This window comes from Mauremys mutica, chromosome 10 (genome assembly GCF_020497125.1).
Source record: "Mauremys mutica isolate MM-2020 ecotype Southern chromosome 10, ASM2049712v1, whole genome shotgun sequence".
NCBI lineage: Eukaryota > Metazoa > Chordata > Testudines > Geoemydidae > Mauremys > Mauremys mutica.
This window is the reverse complement of record NC_059081.1, coordinates 48,175,386-48,189,201: the sequence shown is the minus strand read 5'-3', so window position 1 is coordinate 48,189,201 and position 13,816 is coordinate 48,175,386.

Below are 13,816 nucleotides of genomic sequence, written 5' to 3'. Positions count from 1 at the left end.
GGCGCTTCCCTGCGACTGGGGCTGGCGAGAACCCGCCGCGGCCTCCGCCTCTCCCCGGCGGCTGACGCGCCGCCCCACGCCGGGAGGGGGAAGCCGCGTCCTGGGGCGCTGGGGCAGGGGGGCGGAGCGTCCGTTCCGGGGGCGGGACAGGGCCAGGGCCGGCCACGGGGCGGGTGCTCGCTTCCCTCCAGGCCTGTCCCCGCCGGCCGGGGGCACCTGCCGGGCTGCCCCAGCACTGAGTGCCAGGCCCCAGGCGGTCCGAGCGGCTCCCAGCGGCACAGCCCCGGGACAGGAGGAGCAGAGTGCCGGGGTCTGCGCGGCCCGGGGAACCGCTTAGCAGCAGGGGCCGGCCCCCGCCCCCGGAGATGGGGTGTTTGTCCGCCTCGGGACACCTAGGCTTAAGGTTGCCAGCGACTCTAAGCTGAAAAAAACCGGGACTTCGAGGATGCTCCTGAGCCCAGAAATCTAGACAGCGGCAGAGTGTGCTGAGCACCCTTGCCGATCAGAAAAAGGGAGGCTTCTGGGCAAACACGGGCAGGTGGCACCTCTACTTAATCAGTTGCAACTGGAGAGTCAGGGAAATGATGACAGCACAAAATCCCTGAAAACAGAACTGCGAGAAGAAGAGATTTTTTTTCTACAAAAACAAAGAGTATACCTTAAAAGCTTCTTGGAACAGGGACTGTGTCTTCATTCTCCCAGACTGAAATCATGGCTCTGTTGAAGTCAGTGGTAAAATGCCAGTTAACTTCAGTGAGGCCAGGATTTCATCTTGTGTTTCTGTGGACAAATGCAAAATCATCATAATTAAGGTTTTTTTCTAACACATTTATTCTAACCCAAACGGTGGAATGTTTTGGGAAATTTGCTAAAGTTATATGGCTAATTTTGAGTAATTTCAGGGTGGAAAGAAAATATATTTGGCACAGATTAAGAACTCAGATTTCTTAGTTTTAAAGTTTAATTTATCATACACTTAATCTTTAATGAGGTCAAGTGCCTCAACATTATTTCAAAACATCTGAGACTACAGATAAGGGAGAACTGTTTGATATTATATGTTTGGACTTTCAAAAAGCCTGTGATGAATTCCCTCACAAGAAGCTATTAAGGAAAGAAAGTAGGGGAGAAGAGGGAAAGTGCTTTCATGTATTACAATCTCGCTACAGGGACAAAAGCAGAGTCAGAATAAGTGGTCAGTTTTCAGCATGGCAAAAGGTTCAGAGTAGAGTGCCTTAGAGTTCAATAGTGGGATCGTGTTGTTCGATATTATTTAGGGGGAAGTTGTATGGTCTGTGTTATGCAAAAAACAGATTAGGTGATTGGTTCCTTCTGGCCATAGAATCTATTAATATAGTTGTCAGTGATCTCAGGAAAAGGTTTAAAAGTGAGGCACACAGTTTGGAGACTGCACAAAATTTAAATTAGTCCAGACAAGAGAAGATTCTGGGGAGCTTCAGAACACTAGGAGAATGGGCAACATGATGGCAGATGAAATTCAAGCAAGTAATAAACATTGGAAGACATAATTTGGAACTATCCCGTACACTGTGATTGGTTCAAAATTAACTTTCATCCCTCAGGGAAAAAAGGCCTAAATCCCATTATGGACACTCAATGAAAACCTCTGCTCAATGTAGAGTAATGTTCAAAACTCTTAAATAAAATGTTGGTTGCATACAAAATGGGATAAAGTACTGAAAATGTTATGCTATTATAGCAATCAGTTGTACACCTTCACCTGGAATACGGTCTTCAGTGCTAGTTACTTGCTGAAAAAGAAAATACTGGCAATAAAAGAAGTTCAGAGACAGATGAATGTGGTAGGGAGATACCTAGAGGCAGAGAGAGACTTTCAAATGGAGGAGAGATAGAAAAGGCTGGGGCTGTTTAGTTCAGAGAGGAGGTAAATAAGCGAGGAATGATAAAGGTACATAAGATAATGACTGGTATAGACATGGTAAAATGAGTGTCAAGTATGGCTTTTCTCATGATGCTGAACAAAGGAGACGTTGAATTAAACAGCAAGGGAACAAAATTGAAAATTGATTTTAAAAAATGTATAATTAACCTGTGGAACTCACTGTCACAAGGCCAACAGTTTTGCAGACTCCAAATAGGAATACAGTTACATTAGTTAACAAGTTGGCATCCTTTCGTCTGCAAGAGATGGTGGAAATTGCAGCCTATGATCTAGACGGTTTGCAATGTCTCATGTGACTGAATAGGCCAATCAGATTTGCATGATCTTTGGCAGTTATTGCAAATGTATGTATCTTGGTTGGGAGCTGCTTGCTTCCTATGGGCTCTTTTCTCCTCAAACTGTAGGAGCCAGCTCCTGTCATGAACTTTGATACCCTGATGGAGATGATAGTGCCACTTGTTATGATCACTAGCCATGATTTCCCATTTGTCAGGATCAATTCCAAATTTAGACAGGTTTGAATAAACAGTATCTGAATCAAGGTTCAGAAGAAACATGTTGTTTCAGAACTGTCAGAGTTTCGGGCACCTTCCTTTAAAGCATCTGGTACATACCACTGGCAGAGATGGGGGGTCAGGGACGGTGTGGGTAATGCACACAACTACTGAACTAGATGGACCTTGGGTCTGAGCCAAGTAAAAGCAAAACGAATGACAGCAAATAATAAAGGCTGCACACAATATATTAGAGATACCAGGTAGGTAGATACTAAGATATCTTAATAGATACATTTCTGATTTAAGGTCAGATGCAGAGTTCTGGGAATCCCTTCTAAAAAGAGGGAATCAGCAAGGAAATAAGTGTATGAAATACACTTGAAGATGGGGAGATTTCTATTAGCAGACAGCTCTTTAATCTAGCAAAAACATAAGATCCAATGCCTGGAAGCTGAAGCTAGAAATAATGCACATATTTTTAACAGTGAGAGTAAGTAACCATTGGAACAACCTGCCAAGGGATGTGATGAATTCTCCATCACTAAGGGCTTGTCTACACTACTGCCTGAGGTTGATCTAAGATACGCAACTTCAGTGCAGTAAGTTGACAGCTGATGCTCTCCCATCAACTCTGTTTGCACTCCTTGTTCTGGTGGAGTACTGGAGTCGACAGGAGAATGCTCAGTGGTTGATTTATCGTGTCTGTACTAGATGCGATAAATCAACCCCCGCTGAATCGATTGCTGCCCGCCGATCCAGCGAGTAGTGTAGAAAAGCCCTAAGTATTTAAATCAAGATGAGATGTATTTGTAAAAGATGTTCTTGAGCTTGATAAAGGAATCACTTGGTGAAATTCTGTGTCCTGTGTTTTATAAAAGATCAGATTGAGTGATCATAGTGTTCCTTTTTGGCTTTTGGCTTTAAAATCTGTTAAATGACTAAGTGGAACTGCGGGTGCTCATCACCTCTGATAATCAAGTGCAAGATGCCTGAAGTTGGGGTTCAAAAAAGGGAGGTACCCAAAATTGAACAATTGAAGAGATTTTGCCTTAACTTTAATTTAAAATAATCATTTTGCTGATACTCCCCCTGCATCATGTCATGTTATATATAACTCACACTGTAAAACTCTCAAAGCAGGAATTGTATATTCCATGTAGGCAGTAATATATCTGAAATGCCATGCACGCCTATTGTGTTAAATATAATTTTAAATCACAATCCTTATAAACAGGGCCGCCCAGAGGATTCCGGGGACCTGGGGTCTTCAGCAGTGGGGGGCCCCCGCTTCGGCAGTAGTTCGGCGGTGGGGGGTCCTTCCACTCCAGGACCCGCCGCCAAAGTGCCCTGAAGACCCGCGGTGGGGCGCCCCCCGCCGCCGAATTACCGCCGAAGCGGGGGCCCCCAGCCGAAATACCGGGTCTTCTGTGGTAATTATGCGGCGGGGGGCCCCCACCGCAGGTCTTTGGGGCACTTCGGTGGCGGTCCCGGAGCGGAAGGACCCCCGCCGGCGAAGACCAGGAGCGGAAGAAGCTCCGGGGCCCCGAAAAACTCTCGTGGGGGCCCCTGCGGGGCCCGGGGCCTGGGGAAAATTGCCCCACTTGCCCCCCTCTCTGGGCGGCCCTGCTTATAAATGATAAGCAATATTATTTTAGTTAAATAACAAAGCCAGCACTCCCAGCCAAGAAAATACTGCCTTTAATAACTAGAGTATGTGATATATCCACAAAAGGGAATTATATAGTTAAACTGAAAAGATAAGGTCCCTAAATCCAATAAGAAATACTGTACATTATATTCATAAATACTTTATACTTATCCAGAAGTTTTCATCTGATAATCTGAAAATGCTTTATTACTACAGCTAGCTGAACATTTTTCTATCAAAACTTTTTTGACAGAAAACTGGGTTTTCGCTTACATTATTTTTTTGTTTTGCAGAAAGTGTCTACTTCCTTAAAAATCTTTCAATATTTTGTGAGGGTTTTTTTAAAGTGTTTTTTTCACACCCCTGAGCAACATAAATTATGCTGACATAAGCTGTAGTGTAGACATAGCTTTAATAATTTCAGTTACTACACCTGTCCTTAAGCCCCTCTGGCAATTTTCCTGCTTTAAAAAAAAAAGTTCTCTTCCCTGCTGTGGATGTGTAAAAAACATAAACAAGATGAGGTCAGCTAAGTGACTGACTATAGAGGATAAACAGTCAATTGACACAAAGAGCTGGCAAATGTGCAACATAAACAAGCTCAGAAACAGAAAAATGCTTTAATCTCTTTTGGTTATAGACAGGTTAGGTGTTACTTACAGCATGAGTAGATAAACAGAAAGAGAACGGGGCGGGGGTGTGTGTGTTAATTGACAGTGTCCCTTTAAAATTATATCCAAATCACTGAAAAATGCTTTATTTTCAAAGTATCAGAGCTGCTGTGTCAATTATAAGTTTTAGTGGTGACTCTTCCTGCTTTGCTGTCCAGTGTTATCTTCCATTGTCTGTTAAGAGAATTCATTAAGAGAAAAGGTATGTGAAAATATCACACGCTGGGTTCCTTATCACTGGGGTTATTTATCTAACTTCTTCAAACAATTTCCCCTCTGCTCTTTCCTTCACTACTGTTTCACATACATATCTCTTCTCATTTTATCTTGAGCTGTACCAAAGGGAGTAAGGTAATAAAGCCTGTCATTTTCCTGACTCAGCAGACAGCCTCCCACTCTTCTCCCACCAAGTTTAGTCATCGATCCAGCTAAGCGGAAGTCATGGAGTCATTACTGTCTGGCTTAATTCAGAGCACAATCAGAGTCAGTAAGTCTAGACAGTTTCAGGGTGTAGCCACATCTCCTATTATGGCATTATTACCCCCACATCCAGCCCAGGTAGAGCTGGAAAGTGAAGGGGATTTGGGTCATATTTGGTTCTCTGCTGATGTCTCTTTACTGTTGCACCATGGTGTGTCCTGATCAAAGCCAGCTTGCTCTGCATTAATGAGGAAGAAGAGTATTTTGTGTTGTTCAAAAGTTTAACTAATCTCTCTGTTTATTGCTTGCACTGAGTAATTAGATCTGACAGAGCGATAAGATGGACTGCTGTCTGAATACACAAGAATGGGTTTGTTAATATTTACAAGCAAAAACACCATCTCACCAGGCATGGAGATGTCATTGTGGGGGAGGAGGGGCAGGGTTTCCTGCTTTCTCAGTGTTCCAGCATAACTATAAACTGAAGCCTGTAAAATCATGTTTCAGACAGTGAACAAGCAAAGTATGTGCTTATGTGTTTGCTCTCCTCTTATCTCCACTGTTAGATTTGCAGTTACTGACTAGGATGCTTGGTGATAAAAGCTAACCATTAAAGAGTGGATGGGAGGACTGGCTCCATTTTTTAGAAATGCTAGGGATGGGGTTGTGGAGAAAGACAGGATTAATTTAAAATTAATCTAGCCTCTTTTAGGGTTTTACGGTCTAGGGATAAACTCTGCCCCCTATTGGGATCTGCTAACTCTGGATCTAGTCTTGCAAGCCTCTATTTGTCTGAATAGTTATTACAGGAGGACTGCCAGGGGAGTCAACAGGACTACTCACATGAATAAAACTTTGCAGGATCAGACCCTAAGAGAGATCTGGGTTCCAGTCTTGGATCTACCACAAACTTCTCATGTGCTCTTGGACAAGTCACTTCCCTCTTTCTGTGCCTCAATCTCCCATCAGAAAATATCATCCCCATTTTACATTCTTCCACTCTGTATCTGTCTTGTCTATTTATTTCCTTTCACCATGCATTGCTGCAATGGTTAAAGGAAATAAAGGTGTGCTCTATTGTGACCAGGTCAACAGCAGCAAGGATGGGAGTACACAGACTTCTAGCTAGTTGGAGATGGTGGGAAATGTTTCTCGAGCACACTAATATTTGCAGGCCCAGCTTCATCCCAGATGAATTGCAGACTATCTTGACAATCTGTAGGCATGCATCCCCAGTGCTGGCTGTGGACAAATACATTTACAAGCTTTTCTAAACTTGCCAAAGAAAGGAAGATTAGATAGTGGGTAATAGCTTAATCGGTGTCATTGAGGGATGGTTTCTTCAGGGTTAGTCTGCCATTGTAGTCTTTAAAGCAGGAAGAAGGATGTATAAAAGAAGCATTAGCAATCTCAATCTCGGTTGTTCATTACTCTTCTTTACTAATCAAGAAGGCCAGGGGTCTGATTCATAAGTGTTGAGTCATGACTCCGTTAGAGTGTCCCACATCTTTCGAGTGGGATGAATTCATGAAGTGAAGGACGGCTGAGCTCATGGGTTCCAGTACCATGCTGCCTGAGAAGCCCTTACAGACATGGACAGTGTCCTTAGTGAAGAAAGATATCAGCATGAGCAATGGGTAGATTATGTTGGAGACTGTAAGCACATGGGGTTAGTGAAATCACTCACCACTCTGAATATTTCTACTGGGCCTGGTTTGGTGCATTAATGGAGGTGAGCCGCAGTGATCTCTTGGCCTGAAATACAAGCTTTGGATAGGCCTGGAAACAGGCTTTTCTTTTGGTGTGTTTTTGCTTTTGATTTCCACCATTGTCACTTGAACTTCTGCCCATCTCATTTGCTGGTGCAGGACATCTGTGAACCATAGGAATCTGTGAGAGCAATGGGTGGTGGTGCGGGGGAGGGGGGGGGGGAGGACTCTGGGACCACTCTGTCTATGCTTCTGGTTAGCATGTGATGAGTCTTACCAGATCTGCAGTGCCTCATTCAGTTGTTGGACTGACGATGCCCTCAAGGATGTTTTACAAATTGGTGGGACCCAAAAGCTTTAGGGATTGAACCATGATTATGTGGCTTTCATGCAGTATAGAAGTTGCCAAGACCCCTGCCTGAATAATGCAATAGTCCAGTCAGGACAATGGCTGGATGAAGATGTACTTTGAGTCAAAATTTAGCCCAAAGATCACGCCTAAGATATGGCTGGCTAAATAGGTTAGGCCAGAAACAACCTGAAAGAGTCTTGAGGAAGAAAAAGGAAGTGAGTTCCAAAACATGTCTGTGTTTGGATTTAATTCCTTGAGTATTGTTAGTAACATTACTTCAGTATAAGACAATGACATTTTCCTCCCATGATTCTTTGCCTTCTGTAGAGGATAAGTTACTCATCCGAGTTTTAGTTCCAGGACCTCACACAGTCAGAATAAGAAACAATTCCACTGCCTTTAAAAATCGACTCATATTTCCTTGGTTTGGCCAGAATGAAGTCCTCATAACTCATGCCTTTTACTAAACATTCATTCTGAATAGCAGTCCTGCAAACTTGAAAAACAAATATAATCCATATAGGCATTAATTGCTCTTTTTTTTTTTTAAGAATTAATAAAGTTTTTTTCTCCATTAGAGAAACAGCAGGGAAGGTTGATGGGCCCTGGCTACTGAGCTCCACACGCTGCCTCCGCTCCGCCCCAAGCTCTGGTTCTGCAGCTCCAATTGGCTGGGAACTGTGGCCAATGGGAGTTGCGGGGGCAGTGCCTGCCGGAAGAGGCAGCACAAGAAGCTAGGAGCTGAGAGAGGGGAGCCCCCCACCCAGGTAAGCACTGCACCACACCCCAATCCCCAGCCCTGAGCTCTCCCACGCCCAAACTCCTGCTGCTGCTGCTGGGGGGTGTGGGGGCTCAGGCAGCCCCAGGGCCAGGCACATCAGCTGCTGCAGAAGTCATGGAGAGTCATGGAATAATCCGTGACTTCCATGAGCTCTGTGACAAACAAGGAGCCTTATTTATGATGATCAGTGTGACATAAGCTTTCATCAGAGACTTACATGGCATTCTTTGGCAGACTTCTATGTAGATATCAGATCCAGGGGATTCCTGTAACCCTTACCTCTATTCCCCCTGGGTCACACACATATCCTAGCTCATCTTGTCACCTTGAACATCCCCTGCTGCTCCCTCAGTATCTCCCCGGATGACGTCTGTTTCTCTGTTGTCCATCTTCATAAACCCTACATTCTGACCCTCTGTCAGGGCCAGTAATAATACAAAGAAGCCTAGTGAGATTAGCAGCTTGGGACAATACACAACATGAGATGAAATTTAGAAAATGTAAAGATACTTCCTCGGGGGAAATAATTTGAAACATACATAATTCAGTGTCAGTAGGAAACTGTGGAAGCAGCAATATTAATTACCGCATATTCTGTTATCAGCCAAAAAGAAATAAGATTCCCCTTCCATGCAGCCAAAGTGTATATGCATATGAAATAAGAAAGGGCTTGATGCTGGAAGTTCTCCATACATGGAAATCTACTCAAGTCAGTGGGAGGACTGAAGGCTCTTTGGATTATGCCCTTTCTTATTTCTTTTGGTGCATAAAAGTGTATCCACTAACTGGCATCACAACTGTTTTCCACTACACGGATATCACCATTATTCTTTTCAATTATATATATATATCACACCTTTCCCTGTGTGTTTTCTTACTGCATACAAAACATCTCTGCCGCATCCTTCTGACTTGAGGCATCTGATCCTTCAAAGTGTGATCTCTTAATTACACACCAGAAAGAGTAATAAAAATTTAATACACATCGATATGGTTATCCATTGTGTAATGATTGCATATTGCTTAGCATGTATAGATATAGCCAAAAGGGCAAGTACAACTAGCTGACTTCCAAATGCAGCAGTTATTCAAACTAGGCAATGTAAATTAGAGAGTTGTCTGAAAAACAAAATACTAGTTTTCTATGTGAATGCTGCATAAGAGTGACAGTTCTGAAAATTACAGCCATTCCTGATTAGACACTCAAGGCTGCATTGCCATTCATTTGTTTGGACTGGAATCTTGGGGTTTCAAAGGAGAGCTGCCCTTGTTTAGGTACACATCTGTGTCCTGGTCATGAGACATCTGAGGCTGATGGAAAGCATGGGAGGATTGGTAATGTGATTCAGAGTCTCATGTAGCTACAAGGTGTTACACGTGGCTGCTTGATGGCCTTCGATGCACTCTTTATGGACAAGTGGCCAGGGCTTAAAGAAACCCACAAAATTGACCCCCTCAGTGGCAGAAGAAAAGCCAAGGACTAAACAGGAATGGAGAGGAAACAAAACTGCCGCTCCCAAATGGCTGGTTCCTCCAGAGAAAGGCTGAGGCAGATGACTGGAGCAGTGAGAGGGAAAGATTGCACTGCACCTGCCTGCAGCACTCCTGTTCAGAGGGTACAAAAATGACTTCAACCTTCTGAGCTGTCTCTAAGGACTCAATTCACTCTGTTATAAAAGGACTGGTGTAGTAAATGCAGTTTCACAATTTTTAGTGGTCAGGGAATGGCAGGAATGGTTTGGCTGAGATTCCAAAATAACCACAAGAGATAACAACAGTAGGTAGGTTTTATATAGTGCTTTGTATTAGTAGATTTCAGAGCACTCTAAAAAGTTCAATATCATTATCCCCATTTTACAGATGGGGAAACAGAGGCACAGAGAAAGGACGTGACTTGCGCAAGGGCATGCAACAGGCCAGTGACAGGGCTGGAAAAAGAACTTTTGTCTTCCAAGTCTCAGTCCAGTGCTCTAGCCCCTTCGCCTCACTGCCTCTCACTACCTTGATATGCACTGAAACTGATGGAAGGGGGCATTAAAATGTCTATACAGTTTTATTTCAGTAGATCCATGGAGCCTCTGCATAATCGGTTATTTTTAGAACACCTGTACCTGAACCTTCTGATGTACAAGGGAATCAGATTTTCTCACTTGTGAATTTCCTGGTCTGTGCACTTAAAATGATCACTTCTAAAAGTTCACTAATAGCTCAAGATAGGCATAGCAGCTGTCTGCATAGAAGTGCAGAACACGTGGCTAAGAGTGTGTTTCCTAACACATTGTTTCTAAGCTTAATTATTACCTTGTAACGAAAATCTTGAATACATTGCACGGGCTTAGCTACTTTTAAGAAATTGGAACAAAGAAATAATAGAGCTACTGTAGTAGAAAGAAAAGGTCATTCTTGCTGCTCTTGACCTTTGGTTTTGTTTTCTCCCTAAGTTAACTGAATATCTGCATATTCAAGCAAATTATAGTTCCTACTGTTGACTTGGATACTATAATGTTCTGTTCAGCAACTTTTGGGAAGTGACTGCAGTTGATAAGCATTTACACAACACAGGAGCCAAGAAACAACTGAACGTTCATTATCTAAACTAGTTTTATTACGTGAAAAAAGCTGTGTCTTCACTGTATGTTAGTGTGTATAAGGATTTTAAAAACAAACAAAATACAGTGGCTATCGATGAATAGCTGTAGGGTCTGGAGGAAAGGTGAGAAGAGAAAAAGAATCTATAACCTAATCAGTGAGCCTTTTTTTGCCAGAAAAGCATGTTTCCTGAACTAGAAAAAAATGAAGAATCCCTTTCACTGAATTCATACGCTATCTATGGCAGATTAAAGGATGGAAAAGTACTTTTATTTGCATTAGATACAACAAATATATATAACGTGTATCTGAGTTTAGTGAATTGCATAAAGGCAATGTTTCAGGTAACTCATTTCATTCAAGCAGGACCTTATCCCTCACTTTACTGTAACTGACTTTAATGTGAGGTTATTCAACTCATCACAGAGAAATTAACACCACAGAAACAAGAACAAAAGCCTCAACTTGATATTTTTCTTACTATCTGTGCACAAAATCACAGATTCAGGTGCACCCACTTGTATTACATCAGTGTTCATTTGCAAAAGCACAGATATAGTTTCCAGAACTCATTCAGACGAAGAATGCACTCATTTTTAATTTAGCACACAGACTGGAATAAGTACTTGTCATACTGCTTGATTTCCTGGAATTTGAGCTTCGTACAAGACACAGGACTGGAAAATATTTTAAAAATAGATTATGTTTAAGCCAATCTTCAAATGACGGAAGTACTTAAATGCCCGGAATTTAAAAGTAGCACATTTCTGCGTTCATTTCTTAAATTTTTCTTCAAAGCTGGAAGTATGCTGAACCACCACTCAAGCTTAAGGATTTTTTTTAAAGCCAAAGGCTGTCATCCTGCTTGCTACTGTTAGAAAATAAGACAGGGCAAAAGAGCTGAGCAAAAGAGGACACTATAGAATTGGCAAAGAAGAAAGGACACAGATGAGGGCAGTGAATGACAATATTTTCTGGCTCTGGGGAATTAATTATTTGAGGTGCTGAGCACATGTAGCTATTATTGTCTTGAATTGAAGTTCAGGGTACGCCACACTGTTGAAAGTCAGGCCCCAAAGTGCTCAGTGTTTAAATGAAACACATACTGCTTAAAATGTACAGAACTAGAGAGTATTTTAATTGTACTATAACATCTTTTCATTGTACACTTTACTCTCCTCTTCCCCAACTTTTGAAATGATGCTGGTGTGGCTACTAGCATTTGTTTAGGCATTTCTCATCCCTTGGGCCAGACTTTGTGGACCACAGAATTGTTACTTACCCCATAGTTCATGAAACTTTGGAACACTACATTTAACACCCCAATCAGACTTGGTGGATGTTCTGATTGGGGGAGGGAAAAAAAAGCAAAAGATTTTTGGTACAATTTCAAAGACACAATTTAACCCTTTTTAAACCACTGCAGTTATAGGAGTCAATACCGTATGTGAGTATGTGTAACAGATGCCTGCCTGCTAGAAGGCACAAGAATTATCATCTTTCAATTGCCAAAAAGTGTCCTGGGCAGCTGATTACCAATATTCTGTTATTGTAGGGCACAAGTCACTGACTGGTGGCTACACCCTAACTTCTTCAGCTTCAGCACCAACTTCTAATGACCAAGCTAGCTGTGGGTTTAAGATCTCTTTAGAATTTCAGATTTTCTCAGGAAAAGCACTTTGCACAGCAACAATGAGTATGTATCTGTTAAAATCAGCTGAACTCTCAAGTAACAGATTAACGTAATATTTTTATCCAGATATACAAATTTTAATCCAGCATAAAGAAGCACACTTGCCCCTTTCTTTGTAGCAATACCGGTTTCACAATATATAGTCTTATACCTAACTACAAAGGGAAACGAGGAAACTGGCTACACAAAGTGCTGTAGATATTTGACAAGAAAAGTTGAAAACAAAACAAACAAAAAACCAAAAAAATTCAGTTAGATGTTCTTTGGAATTACCAGTGCTAAGAGTAGGTACAATTCTGTAAAGAATATTTAAGTTTCTTCCCATTTCCCTCTTCCTCATACCCCACCCAATATTCCTTTTTTTTTAATACTTCAGTTGGGATTTTAAATCTCCTTTCCTCCACAGCATACATAGACATATCAGATGCTACAAGCCTCATCTTCATTTAGTCATCTGCATATTAAAGAGGTTGTATGAGCAAAGAGGCTACCACACCACACAGAAGCCCACAACACAGCTCAATAACTACACTGCTAAGAGATGTCATCCATAACATCAAGTGTTTGAGAATTACTAGACTATGTTACTGTTATAGACAAACTTAATCTTGCCAATAGTGTTACTGCACTGGCCAGGAAATGCACTGAAATTACTGGCACCAAGGAACTGAGAAATAAAAAGGGTAAATAAGAGAGATACTTTGGCTAGATTCCAAATCCAGTACTGATTTCTCTCCCTCTCACCTATAGCCTCATATCAAGGAATGATACAAAAGCTAACAACCGTGCTAAAAGTCATTTATATATTAAATATGAATGGAAATAGGAAGATCTTTCAACAGACTGATAAATGATTAAGCCACTTTTTTAACCCAACTTAAAACAATTATTTTGTAAGTTATGTATTGTCATTCATTCAAAATGGGAGCTGCATTCTCGGTGTCCTGAGCTACATCAGACTGCTGGCAGTGCTGCTTATGTGTCGTCATGTCGGGGGGTGCGGGGAAGGAAGCTTCTGACAATTAAATATTTAGTAAGAAAGTTTAGCTTTCACTGATCAGTGTTTTCCTTTAAATACTTACTCTTAGAAATCAGTTTCACTGCGCCTCTCTCTCTCTCTCAGATGCTATTTTCTGTTGCTAAAGGGAAAAAAATGTCCCCCTCTCTCAGCCCCCAAAGACAGATCCCAAAGAGGGCAAAAAATGTCCATGGCAGCTAATTTAGCAATGGCATTCCAGATGCAAGAGTTCATTTTAGCAACACCAGAAGTAACCCATTAAAGCTGATGTTACCACTTGGAAGACATTTGTGCAAACTCACCCACAGTACCACGGATCTTAATGTTCCTTGGAAAATAATTCTGAAGTAATTTGATGAGTAATCATTACACATTTTATAATTAATGCAACAATATTGTTACTTGATTTTTAGTTCTGAAGCAAGGGTTTTTTGTAAGGTAAGGAGGTGGGGATAAATATTGGTTTTCCAGGAGACTATAAATTAGGAATCATTGGTATGGAGGCAATTTCCTT